The sequence below is a fragment of the Lycorma delicatula genome, chromosome 2, assembly GCF_047948215.1.
Source record: "Lycorma delicatula isolate Av1 chromosome 2, ASM4794821v1, whole genome shotgun sequence".
In the NCBI taxonomy this organism is placed as follows: Eukaryota; Metazoa; Arthropoda; class Insecta; order Hemiptera; family Fulgoridae; genus Lycorma; species Lycorma delicatula.
Genome location: NC_134456.1, coordinates 232131601 through 232144983, shown reverse-complemented (window position 1 = coordinate 232144983; position 13383 = coordinate 232131601). Strand labels below are relative to the sequence as shown.

Sequence of the window (13383 nt, the reverse complement as noted above, 5' to 3'; positions counted from 1 at the left end):
CGATAAAAATCGAGGGTTACTTACAAAGTAATAACTGCAATTTTAACTACAAGCCAGTAAGATAGATCCCCTTACACTGGTTAAAATCCATTAAAGTAATTAACATGGCACTACGTTAGTTAAACATAACCTATTATGTTGTGTGTACGTGGTAATCTATAATTTTTTGTTGAGTTTTTCACTTTAATTGTATCACGAAGTTCGTTAGAACTTCGCCGGTAAGAGTTCGCAGAACTGGGCGGCACGGCGAAGTCAACGAATTATGTTTATAGTTTCAAACATGACCTAACCTAAAAGTGAAATGGAAACGGGCGAAAAAAAAATAAGTATAAAAACATTATATTTCAGTTCAGTTAGAATACTTTCAAAAAAACACTACGAATTTTGTTAGACAGCGTTTTTTCTAATCGATGAACTCCGGGACTCGAATACGTCACTTTTCCTCAAAAAGCTGGGTTTATATATCGTGCCGCTAGGTTGCAGTACTTGATAATACTAGGTAGCGTACAAAAACCTGGTAATGTACTTAAAATAATAAAATTTAAAAGAAAATACATTACAGCTTGTTTTAATAGTAAATGCTCTTATGTAAGTGAAAGTACTGAAGATGAAACATTTTTTTTAATTCCCATAACTTCATTAAAAAAAAAATTGACTTAGAAGAGAATATAGCTGCTAATAAAACACAAAAAAACACGAACAGTAGGAAAGTGTTGCAAATGTGTCAAAAAAATTTATTACATTAAACAGAAATAAATAAAAAATTCATTAAAAATAATAATATAAAAAGGGTGTCTACAGATACGATAAAAATCGAGGGTTACACTTACAAAGTAATAACTGCAATTTTACATCGTGGATCTTCGATTCGTGAAGGTCATTATATATTAAAAAAGGAAAAATATGGTACGAAGTGAATGATTTGACTATCAACATAAAAAAATTGGCCGAGAAATTAAAAAAAATTGTTTGTTCTAAAAAGGCAATAAATTTTAATAATAAATCCATAAGGTAACAATCAGTAATTCAAAACGCAGTGATATAATAAAAAATTACAATTAAATTTTATACCGTACGGTAAGAGTTTCGCCGATATCATTTCTTCCGCTCAAAAAACAAAAATTTCTGTAATATATTCGTAAATAAATCTGTTTTTAACAAAATTATACTGATTTCACAAATAAGACGCTACATTTCTATTATCAAAATATGTTATTAATTTAGAATCTTCTTCAAAAAAAAATACATGTTTAATATATGTAGTAGACAATATATATAAAATAATAGATAAATAATATTTAAGCGTTCCATATAATAAGAAAAAAATAGAAAAATTTGTTACAAAACTCTGACCGGCCTGATTTCATTTATTAAATAACGAATAATCATAAGAATTGTATTACTTCTGAAAATGTGATATGTATTAGATATAAATGAAATCGGGCCAGTAAGAGTTTTGTAACAAATTTTCCTTTTTTCTTATTATATGGAACGATTAGACATTGTTTATTATCTATTATTGTATATTACATATATTTAACATGTATTTTTTTTTAAAGAAAATTCTAAATTAATAACAGATTTAAATTAAATGTGTAATTTAATTAGAAATGTAGTTTAAATTTAAATAGAAATGTAGTTTCTTATATTTTTTGATATCAGTATCATTCTGTTAAAAACAGTTTTATTTATATCACAGAATTGTTTGTTTTTTGAGCGGTAAAAAGTTATATCTGCGAGACTCGTACCGTACAATTTCATAGTAATTTTTTTTTGGATCAAATTCTACAACTTAAATTTCACGTTAGAAAAAAACTTTTGAACGATCTTAAGTATATCATCGACTCTATATTTGTAATACTTTTCACAACGGTTAATTTTATTTATCTGTATACAAACCGGGTTGTTTTATTCTAAGTACCAAAATCTTATTTACTGATCTGAGCGGGTTGATAATTCAAAACCAAACCGCTTACAATAGTTATATATATTTTTTTTTATTTTACGCGACTTGCTCGACTATAAAATACGTTATAGAAAACGTAGTAATTTAAGGAGATATTATTGGATGTTGTTGAGTAGACGGTGGTTGAAATTTAATATTACGAGTAAAGACAAATTAATATTCAGATTTGTTGTGCCGGACTAGGCTTGGCTAGGCTGTTGCCAAGGTTGTTTAGTATTAGACCGGTTCTTGACCTTAAATTATTACATCTTTTCAGATGTAATTTGTTCTTTAAATTTAAATATATTTTCTTTTTTCTTCTTAATGGCTTTTATACAAATTTATTGCGCATATTTCTCCTATTATACGTATTAATTTTTCCACGTACCGCCTTTTTTCTCAATCTAGTTCTTTCGCAGAGATCTCTACTTTATCAGAACGTTTTGTGAAAATTAAAATAAAAACGTAATTAAAACATTAATAGAACGTATAGAAACGTACGTTTGCCATCTCGGTTACTGAAATAAAATGAACTATTCTGCTCCTGTTATAATCTGCGGTAAATATCAGATAATTGTTTTTGGTTTCGTAATTTGAATTTACATTTTTAATGCAGATTGAAGAATTAAAATTGAATGTATTATTTCCCCGATCCGACCCCTGATCGTATTCATTAATTTATTCACTTAGGTAGGAAATCCTTTTCTAAGTGGTTGTTATTTAATTTACAGTTAGGGTTTTATGGATTTGAACCTTCTTTATTTTTTTCAGCTGTTTTTTGTCACGTATATTTTCTCAAGAGTAAAGGATTTAAATAATTACTTTTTTATCTATAATATATGTACGTATTTACTTCATTTTAAGGTATACGTTTAATATTTCAGGTGTGATCGGTGCAATTAGATTTCTGTTTGTTGTATTTTAATGGTTGTATAAAAGCAGCTTTTTAAGTAGAATATTTCACAATTTTTACTGTCCGAATTCTGTTTACTTGTCTTCTGTTTTGTTTAAAATATTACAATTAGATTTGTTATTAGTTTTTTATTTAATTTTTTATTGTTAGTTTTAAAGGTAATTTTATAATTATTGTTTTGTGCTTTAATTTAAAGTGATATAAAATAAACCACTTTTCTCTCTCTTAATGTTGTAAATTTATTTATTTATTACTTTTTTTATGTTTAAATTGACATTTATTAATGTTGTATATATTGTAACCGTTTTCATTTGCTATATCACTCGTTATAAAAATCTGATAACACCATATGACTTCCTTGTGCGCCTATTAAATTACATATACATATTTTTTGCTGCACTTCAATTAAACTTATTTCATTTGAAAGTGAGATACGATCCGCCTATCCTTTAATATAGTGGACAATTACACAATTGCATTGTGGTGGACACCACATTGCATCACATTTTCTTGTGGTGTCCGTATCAGTATTTTATATTAGTTTATATATTAATTTTTTTTTTCACATCGCTGAAGTAAGTAGTTATATGGTAACCCACCACGGGGTTTGTCTAGTGGTAAACGCTTCTTTGCAAATCAGTTAATTTCGAAGTCGAGAGTTCTAAGGCTCAAATCTTAGTAAAGGTAAATTAAAAAAGGAAATGAAGTTGAATTCGAACCGATGTGCCTTCCCCATGTAAGATCAAAATATTTAATTAATTAAAATTTTATTTGGCTATAACTCTGGAACCGATGAAAATAAGTACCGCTTATGATATATCGTTCAAAAGCTCACAATGAAGGTTTATTACGGCAGTTAAGAAAATGTCCAAAATTCAGATGTTTTGGATTTTTTTGGTCAACTCGATTGCAGTCAAAAGAGGAGGTGCACAACTAAATGTTACAATAGTACTAAAAACAAAATTTCAACATTTTACGGCTAATCGTTTTTGAGTTATGCGACGTACGTAGAGACGTCACGCCGAAACTAGTGAAAATGGATTCAGGTTGGTCAAAATGGATATTTCTGTTGTAATCTGAAAATCGAAATTTTTCGCGATTACAATACTTCCTTTACTTCGTATATGGAAGTAAGAATGATTTTTGCGTGAGTTTGTTTGATGTATGTGCTCGCATTTTTATTTTAGCTATTGACGCAGAGTGGACCACGTTGTGCGCCGGGCAGCTGGGCAACTGTGTGCAGCGCACGAACGATTTATCTAATATTATATTTGTATTTTGGGAATAAAAAAGGAAAACATTAGGATTGGACCTGTGTTAAAAAATCACAACTCATGAAACGGCTAAAAATGTACAATATTTTAAAGCTTTTCGTTGTAAAAGTTTTTGTTGTTGTTAGTACGCTAAATTCGTGAACGTTATTTAGTTACAGTCGGCAAAAACATTCAACAAAATTATGTATGTATAATGAAACTTAACCATGTAACATTTCGCGGCGGGCCATACGCCCGCCTTTTTGTAGTATTTTATTAAATAATTAAACTATATTTTTAATTGATGACTAACTTAGATAAATGATGGAAACGGAGATCTCTACGAAAGGTACTAAACGCGGAGAGGAAAAATAAAGCAACAAGTAAAAAAATATTTTCTTTATAAATAAGTATTTTATATACTACTGGAATGAAATTTGTTTATAATACAGTATTTATTATTATGCGTACGGTATATGAACTTCATGGAACTTCGTAGTTGCTATCGATATTTTCAGCATTGAACGGATACAGTATTGCGAATATGTCGTAATTTTGTATTAATTTTTTGCGATTTATTTAAGTATGCTTTGATGGATTCAAAACTGTTTGAAGCACGGAATGTTTAAGTCAATTAAAAGTATGCTTGAGCTGATTTATATAAAAGATTTGACGGGTCTGTGCTTACTACATGGCTGCTAGCATAGGTCGGTGCGGTGGAAGGAACTAGTCGGTCGCGCTGCTGGTATTATTATCGGTCAGCTGGCTTTGCTGTGCTGCGCGGGAATTTTCAATTCGAGTAGCGGTTGCCCGTTCTGGTGGCGTGAATGCAAACTCATAATATTCTTAAACACAATTAAATATCTATAATCTGTTCCGTCAGAACAACGAATAGATGAGGTGAATGACCGTAAGTGGCTTGAAGGAGAAATCCCCAGCAGCAATTAACTCCTATATTTGTATTTAGTTCTTAGAGGTCTAGAATTTTAAAAAAGGTCAGTAGGATGTAAATGTCGAGTGTCGTCGACGTTGTTCAAAAAGTTAATTGCCAGAACATTTGGATGGTTATTGAGTCTTGAACGATAGTGAAGCAAATCTTCGACTGTATGTATGTTGCGGTCTTGGTGTATAATATTATTTGTAATGCACCAAGGTAAATCTGTAATGACTTACCTTTTCTTTTGCCTGGACTCCAAAACTTTGGATTGAAAAAATTATAATGTACTTACGTTAGATTTTGCAGAAGTTCTTTGTAACGGTTACTACAGGTCCTGTGGTTTAAGGATGGCAAACTTTTAATATATAGAAAAAGTGGGATTGATGTGTTCCAGGGAATTGGGAGGAACAAAATTAGAGAGCATCTGGCTGTACTACTTAAAAATCAGAAAGTGTGGTCGATAATTATTGCGTTATTAATTGTTTGTAACTTAATGAAAAAAGGATAGGATACCTTTAAAATTATAGAAACACGATTGGGGTCGATTATTAAACAAAATAAATTATGGAATATAGTAAAAATTTTTAAACAAAAAATTTAATGAAATCTGGCTGTTTTAAATAGAAGATTTAAGTATACAACTGTACTTATCAGTGGCTTGAATTTGAATATAGGGTTAGCAGACGAGGTAAAGGAAAGTTGAGAGCAGTTGAAAGACTTTATTGAAAGTTCATTAGGACTGATCGACTTGGAAACAGTATTGGGGGGGTACCTTCTTGAGTTTAAAAAAACCAAGAGATCTGTAACTTGTTTTAAGGAATGTAAGATCAGGAGGCATGGAAATACAAATGAATAAGAAATGACTTTCAACATAAACAGATTTTAAAAAAAATTTGTAAAAAGAAAGTGAAAAATTTTGAAATATATTAGGATGCAAGGGTGCTGATGAGAGATGAGAGCTTCCAGAGTAAAGATTAGTTAAACTGGGATGAAGATAAAGCCAATGGAGATAAAGGAGAATCTGAAAATACTGGCAACTAGATCGGTGAACAGAGGTTCTCTCAAGAGATGATCTATTTAGGTTAAAGATCTGTTTTTAAAATTGCAAAATTTTAAATTACATATAATGTGGTTGTTTGATCAGTAAGAAAGATAAAGCCCAACAAATTTCTCTTTTAGTTTTGTAGAACATTATGATCTTTCTTTATGAAATAATCCTACCAGAAAAAAAGATTAATGTTTTAAAAAATATCTTGTACATTCTAAGTTGTGCTGGAAAACTGCTGTCCAAGAAAATAATTTTGGTATGTTAAAAGGATGAAGCGTTATATGGTATTCATATGAATGGTCATGTAACAAAGTTACTTGATTTTGTTAATTGAAAGGGTCTCATTACATGGGGAACTAAATGATAATGATAATTATATATATAAAACATTATACATGGAACGAAGAAAAACTTCCAGAACACTGGACCACAGCCCTCATCCATCCATTACATAAAAAAGGGGATAAAACTAATCCTGAAAACTACAGAGGCATATCTCTCCTGGATTGCACATACAAAATCCTGTCGAGAATCATATACAACCGTTGCAAAGACCAACTTGAACTGGAACTTGGGGAATACCAAGGGGATTTAGGCCATGGAGAGGTTGCCCGGAGCAAATAATATCCCTAAAACTTATGATGGACTTATATAAAAGACGGAAAAAACAACTAATAATCACCTTCGTCGACTTTAAAAGGGCCTATGATTGTATACACCGACCATCCATGCTGAATATTCTGAGAAACCTGGGCCTTCACCCTAAACTCGTAAACATGATAAAATTAACTTTAACCAATACCCAGTCCAGAGTGAAATTCAGAGGTGAACTCTCTCAACCCTTCTACATAAAAACTGGATTGAGGCAAGGAGAAGGCCTCTCACCACTCCTTTTTAACTGCGCCCTTGAATTTGTCATGAGAAAATTGTATGAAATAAATCCCAAAAATATAAAAATGGGTACTAAGAAAAACTCCATCACACTAAATCGCCTAGGATTTGCAGATGACCTCGCTCTTTTAGCAAATAATATTCAAGAAGCCAAAACACAAATCATGAGCCTTCAAAACCTAGCACAAAAGATAGGGCTTCATATCTCTTTCGAAAAAACCGAACTAATAGCCATAGATCCTCTGGTAATCGAGCACATTACGGTAAACAATCAGAAAATTAAAATAGTAAAACAATTTAAATATCTAGGGGAAATAATAACTTATAATTTAAATGAAAAAGTGACATGGCAAAACAGGACAAATAAAATGATTAAATCCCAAAAATTAACTCGGTCAACATATAACAAAAAATACCTTTCTGCTAAAACAAAACTTAAACATTATAAAACTGTAGTACAGCCAGAAGTCACCTACGGAAGCGAGACCCTTTTCAAAATCACTCAGAAAAACCGAATTGAAAAAATTCTGAAAATAGAGAGGAGAATTGTCAGAACGTGTATCAATAAAAAACACCAAAAAGAAGGCCGATGGTGGATTGTGCCAAATGAGGTGGTGTATCGAGAAATATAACAAAAAATACCTTTCTGCTAAAACAAAACTTAAACATTATAAAACTGTAGTACAGCCAGAAGTCACCTACGGAAGCGAGACCCTTTTCAAAATCACTCAGAAAAACCGAATTGAAAAAATTCTGAAAATAGAGAGGAGAATTGTCAGAACGTGTATCAATAAAAAACACCAAAAAGAAGGCCGATGGTGGATTGTGCCAAATGAGGTGGTGTATCGAGAAATAGAGCCTGTTACTGATACTATGCGGAAAAAAAGAATCTCTTTCTTCGGTCATCTCATAAGGACACCGCAAACAAGACCGTCAAGAAATATCATTGAAAAGCTCTGGTTCCAAAAGCTAGAAGTAGGATGGATCAAAGAAATTAGAGAAGATATGAAAGAATTGGGAATTTCCCTGACCGACCTACAGAATAAAACTGGAAAAATTACAAAGCTAAAAGATAAAAGCATTAGATTTAAACAAAAGACAGACAAACGACAAAATACAACGAAGAGGGTGTTTACGGATGAAGAAAAGAAAGCAAGATCTGAACGGATGAAGAAATACTGGGCAGCTCGAAAGAGTAAAATAACACGCTTTTCTCAGAAAAGATCCAACTAAAATTGACTTAAGTGGTCCCATGTTGGCCGTAAAAGCATAATAATAATAATAATAAAAACATTATACATAAATTGTAATATATATATTACAATTTATGTATCAGGATATGTATATATATAACAATTGTAATATATATATATATATATATATATATATATATATATATATATATATATATATATATATATATATTACAATTTATGTATCAGGAGCTGATTGTAACATTTTTTTTATGTCACTGAATGAAAACCTTAGAGAAAAACTATATATTTTTTAAATTTACTTACAAATCATGAGAAAAGATAGTCAAAAGATAAAAACTTAAGTGGAACGGGTAAAATGTTAATAGAATTATGCAAAAAATGTGGAAAAGTGGAGGCTGATCAAGTGGAGCAATTCATATTCATTAATATTCTACAGCATTCTGTCTATACATATATCTGTTATAATTTGTTACAAATTTTGCATTAGTGTTGGCAGGAAAACCAGTTAAACAGGAACGTATGTAATAGAGAACCTAAATAATATTTTTTTTTTTTTTATAAAGGTTGTAATAAGTCTAAAACTGAAACATTTAATTTACTTAATTTATTTTAAATAATAACTTAAGATTTTATTAAAAGTTTGTATTTAGATAGTAATAAGGTTTATGAAGGATATAATAGATTTAAAAATAAGGAATATTTTATGTGTATAAAGAAAACATTTCAAAATATTTCTTGTTCCTTGTTAAAAACATTAGTAAATTGGTTTAAGGCCTTAATATTAAACAGTGAAGTGTATTTGAGTGGTTCCTACCCATGCATCTCCCATGATAAATGTATTATAAGTGGATAGGGAATTTATAATGTTGGAATTGCAGAATTAGGAAAAAAAGTCATTTAGGTATGAGTATTTGCATTATGAGTTGTTTTTAATGATTGTGAAAAAAGTTTTTATAATTTATTAAACCTAATTCTATTTTTGAAACTGAAAGTTCCTAGGAGTTTGTCAAAATCAGTTATTGAGAACTTCCGCTTCATAAGAAAGTAGACTCGAGTGAAGTGAGAAATTATTAACGATTTTTTTTCCCGATTTTATTTCAAAGCTGTTTACAGAATTATGCTTACAAAGATTACAAATATTGTATAAAATAGTATATTAATTGAATGTGAAACTGGATTCAGGTGAGGGTGTAGAACTTGTGGCAATATGAGGCACAATTCAAAAGTAAGCGCTGATCGGTAACAAAATGAGAATAGTTGAAAAAATTAAACATCTATTTATGGTTTCGAATACTTACATATTTACTTTATTTTTCTACATAACCACCATTTCGTTCCAAACACTTCTGATATCATGAAACATGCTTCTGCAAAACCCACTCAATTCCCCCCCGAGGGAGAAGACAACCCGCCTTGTGGCATCCCGTTTGTCACACCACCCTCTCCGTTGCCAGCCATGATCGGCTTTACCGGAGGTAGTTTTTTAGCACTCGATCTGATCACATTCCACAGTCATCTGTCAGGGAGATGCCATTGATGTAAATGCCTCGGAAGACTTCTACATCAGTAAATAACGCTCAGTCTTAGTTTTCACTGAAGGCATCGGACATCTTGATAGCTCTACCACGTAGTCCTCAGAAACTACCTTACCTATTTTTACCTAGTTCGCGGAAGCACGAAGACCCCGCGCCTACTCTATTACCATCCAGTGACCGTATATGCCATTACTTCGCAGATACGAATTGAAAATCAGAACAGTACACATTGTTCGTAACGATAGACAATTTATCAATTGGAGTCTCAGGTAACTAATCTCAGAGAATTTCTTGTCTAGTCTGCTCGGGAGCTGAGCATACCCTCTAATTTCCCGCGTTAGTTCCAATTTAGAAGCCCGCTAAGACGAACTTTAAAGTTGATCGCAACTACAGATTCCCTATTTGCCCTTATTAGACGCACTCCAATTCAAATTAAGAATTAACCAACGTATTATATGATAATTGCACCCGGAGCATGGCAACCACACTACCGAGCACGACCCCCATTGCTACATGAAATTCTAATCTAACCAGGGCTCGATCCCAACTACGCTTACCTTCGGCCAGTCAACTGCCCAGACAGCACCCTAGACCAGGGTACTACTTTAAAATAAACCCGCTCAGTCATCAGTGCAGGGTACGAGGCGAAGGAAGCCTGCCAATTGAACCTCAAAGAAGTAACAACAATGGTAGAAACCCCAGAAAAGAAACACTTTGCCAGATCCCCTATTACTGCTAGACAGACAGGCATCAGTCTTTGACTGATGTCGTTACAGGGACTTACGACCAGCAGTTGTTGCCAGCTCTTCACCGCAATGAGGCAGGTGCTCGTAGTATAAAAATGCCTTAATACTCTGTGTTTGAGGGACAAAGATGGTCAGTTTGAAATGACACAAACCTGTAGCCATAGTATAAAATTCAGGAGATCTCGAAACTAGTGGAAGGTACACACTTGACCGACTCGCTCAAACTGTACTGAAAATCAACTCAAAAAGCCACAGTAACTCTGGACACACCAGAGGGACCAGAGAATATTCAAACCCACTGCACAAAATTGCACTGCCTGGGATTATACCCATTTGCAACTCTTTGCTTTCCTCAAATCATTAATATGCAAGCCAGTTTTTAGGTGTAAGAAGTGATAGTATTCACTGGTTGCGAGGTCAGGACTATAATGTGATGATCAGAAATCACCCATCTGAGTTTTTGAATTGTTTGTTGAGCGTGCAGCCATGTGTGAACATGCATTACTGTGAAAAAGAATCATTCCTGATCTCAGCATTCCCTGTTGTTGGTTTTGAATGGCATGATGCAGTTTAGAAATTGTTTCACAATAGACTTTTGATATGATGGTTGTTCCAGATTCCATGAAATTAATCAAAAGCACATCCTTTTGGTCCCAGAATATAGTTGGAGTCTGTGCTTTTTTTAATTTTTCCATTGTAGGTAAACCAAAATAACGCCACTGTATGAATTGTTTCATCTCAACATTGATATACGAAATCCATATTTTGTCACAAGTGACAGTATAAAAAAATCTGTCTTTGTAGTGGTTAAAGCGATCTAGAAAAGCATGTGTAAATATCATTCTGTGATCTTTGTGAGCACTTGTAAACATTTTTGGCACCCTTTGTGAACACAGTTTTATGATAACGTAGAGTCTCATTCAATCTCAACAATGTTGCTTTTGATACTTCTGGAAATTCTGGGGAAAGGTTGCTTATGTAACACAATGATTTTCTCTCACTTTTGCATTCAAACATTCAATGAGATTGTCAGTCCAGACACTAGGCCTGCCACTTCTCTGTTTGTCATGAAAATTTGAACTGCCTTCCTTAAACTCACAACACCATTACCTCACATTTCCTTCTCTCATTGCGGTAGGCCCTATGTTTTACACAGTTGATGGTGAATTTCAGCAGAACTTTGTCCACAGACATTTAGAAATTTGATCGCTGATCGAACTTCACAGTTGGCGAACACACTGTCTTGCAAAGACAAACAACAATGAAGCTGATGGTAATGTGGTTACATGCCCAACACACTGTTTGCTAATGAGCATGCGCAAACCAATCTGTGTTGCCAGTCGCCATTTATAACTCATCGACCCTTATTTTTGAACCAGACCTTATATTTCTAATTTAACAAATACCATAAAGTTAAAAACAAAAGGAGAAGGATAAAAACCTACATTGCTTCTTTGTTGACTTTAAAACTGTATTCTATTCTCTGATAGCTTTTTATAACCAAATTTCCAGAAGTTTTGCAAGGTTTGTATAGAAATACTGAAGCTAGAGTGTGGATGCAAACCCACCGGGTTGGTCTAATGGTGAACGCGTCTTCCCAATTTAGCTGATTTGGAAGTCGAGAGTTCCAGCGTTCAAGTCCTAGTAAAGCCAGATATTTTTACTTGGATTTGAATACTAGATCGTGGATACCGGGGTTCCTTGGTGGTTGGGATTCAATTAACCACACATCTCAGGAATGGTCAAACTGAGAATGTGCAAGACTGCACTTCATTTACACTCATACATATCATCCTCATTCATCCTCTGAAGAATTATCTAAACGGTAGTTACCGGAGGCTAAACAGGAAAAAGAAAGAAAAAAGAGTGTGGATGCAAAAAAGGCTAATAGAAAGGACCTGAAGTAAAGGGGTCTGCCTTTTATCCCCACTTATTTTTTATTTATTTAGACAACATACATTAGGCTTTATGGGAATTATATGAATAGCCAGTGTTGTGATAAGATGTTTGTTTGTTCAGACGATATTTTCCTAAGAAATGATCCCCATGTATTACAAGAAATTATTGACAGTCTGGAAGTTACAAAGTCGAGGATTAAATTTGAGCCATTGAAAAACATAATTTTTAGAAGTGGTGGAAATGTTGCAAGGCTGGAATGTGGAAACAGGAAGGAGAAAGTGTTAAGACTATTTAAACCTCATGAGGTTCTAATCATTGCAAAAAATTTTGCTTTTGTTAATATTTTACAATTAATGACAAATTTTGTTATATGGGTACTAATAACAAAGAAAGAACAAATATCAATGGAAACTGCAGCTGCACTGTGATATGGTGTTTTAAAGGCAGGCAACTTACTTCAGTGATACATTCACTGAAAATTCAGAACCAGAAAAACTGCAGCCGTAGAATTAACCATAGTTTGAAATTAGGACTCCAGTTTTCACATTTCAGTAGGTAGTAACTTTTGCTGCACCCATATTTTTACGTGTAGTTATTGACTCAAAATAGCTGTTTATTTTATCCTTTTTTGAAATACTTTAATAGGTTGTTAAGTTTGTTTTTTTGTTAAATTATAATCAGTTACTTATACTACAAGTGAAATACCTCTGCATGAAATATTTAAAAAAAACCCTACTAATCCAAGGAAAATACTAAACACAAAGTATAAATAATAAATCAGTTTCGGTTGAACACCATTGATAAATGAATGTAGGTGAAGTTTCAGTACAGGCTGTTGGCTGTTGGCATTAATTAATGTCTCAAGATGGAATGGTCAGTGCCATTTAAAATTAATAAAAAAAGAAAATTGACAAGAAGAAATAGAGCTCTTAGTTAATGTGGTTATAAGCTGCATTGCACCAGTTATAACAATTGTAAAATTGAAAATGTTAGCAATTG

General features: G+C 32.6%; 1 protein-coding gene across 3 annotated transcripts in view; it reads left to right on the top strand.

Moving 5' to 3' along the window:
• LOC142319739 (uncharacterized) overlaps positions 1–13383 on the top strand; it is a 267119-nt gene that overhangs the window by 195327 nt on the left and 58409 nt on the right. The gene's annotated exons all lie outside the window — the stretch shown is intronic.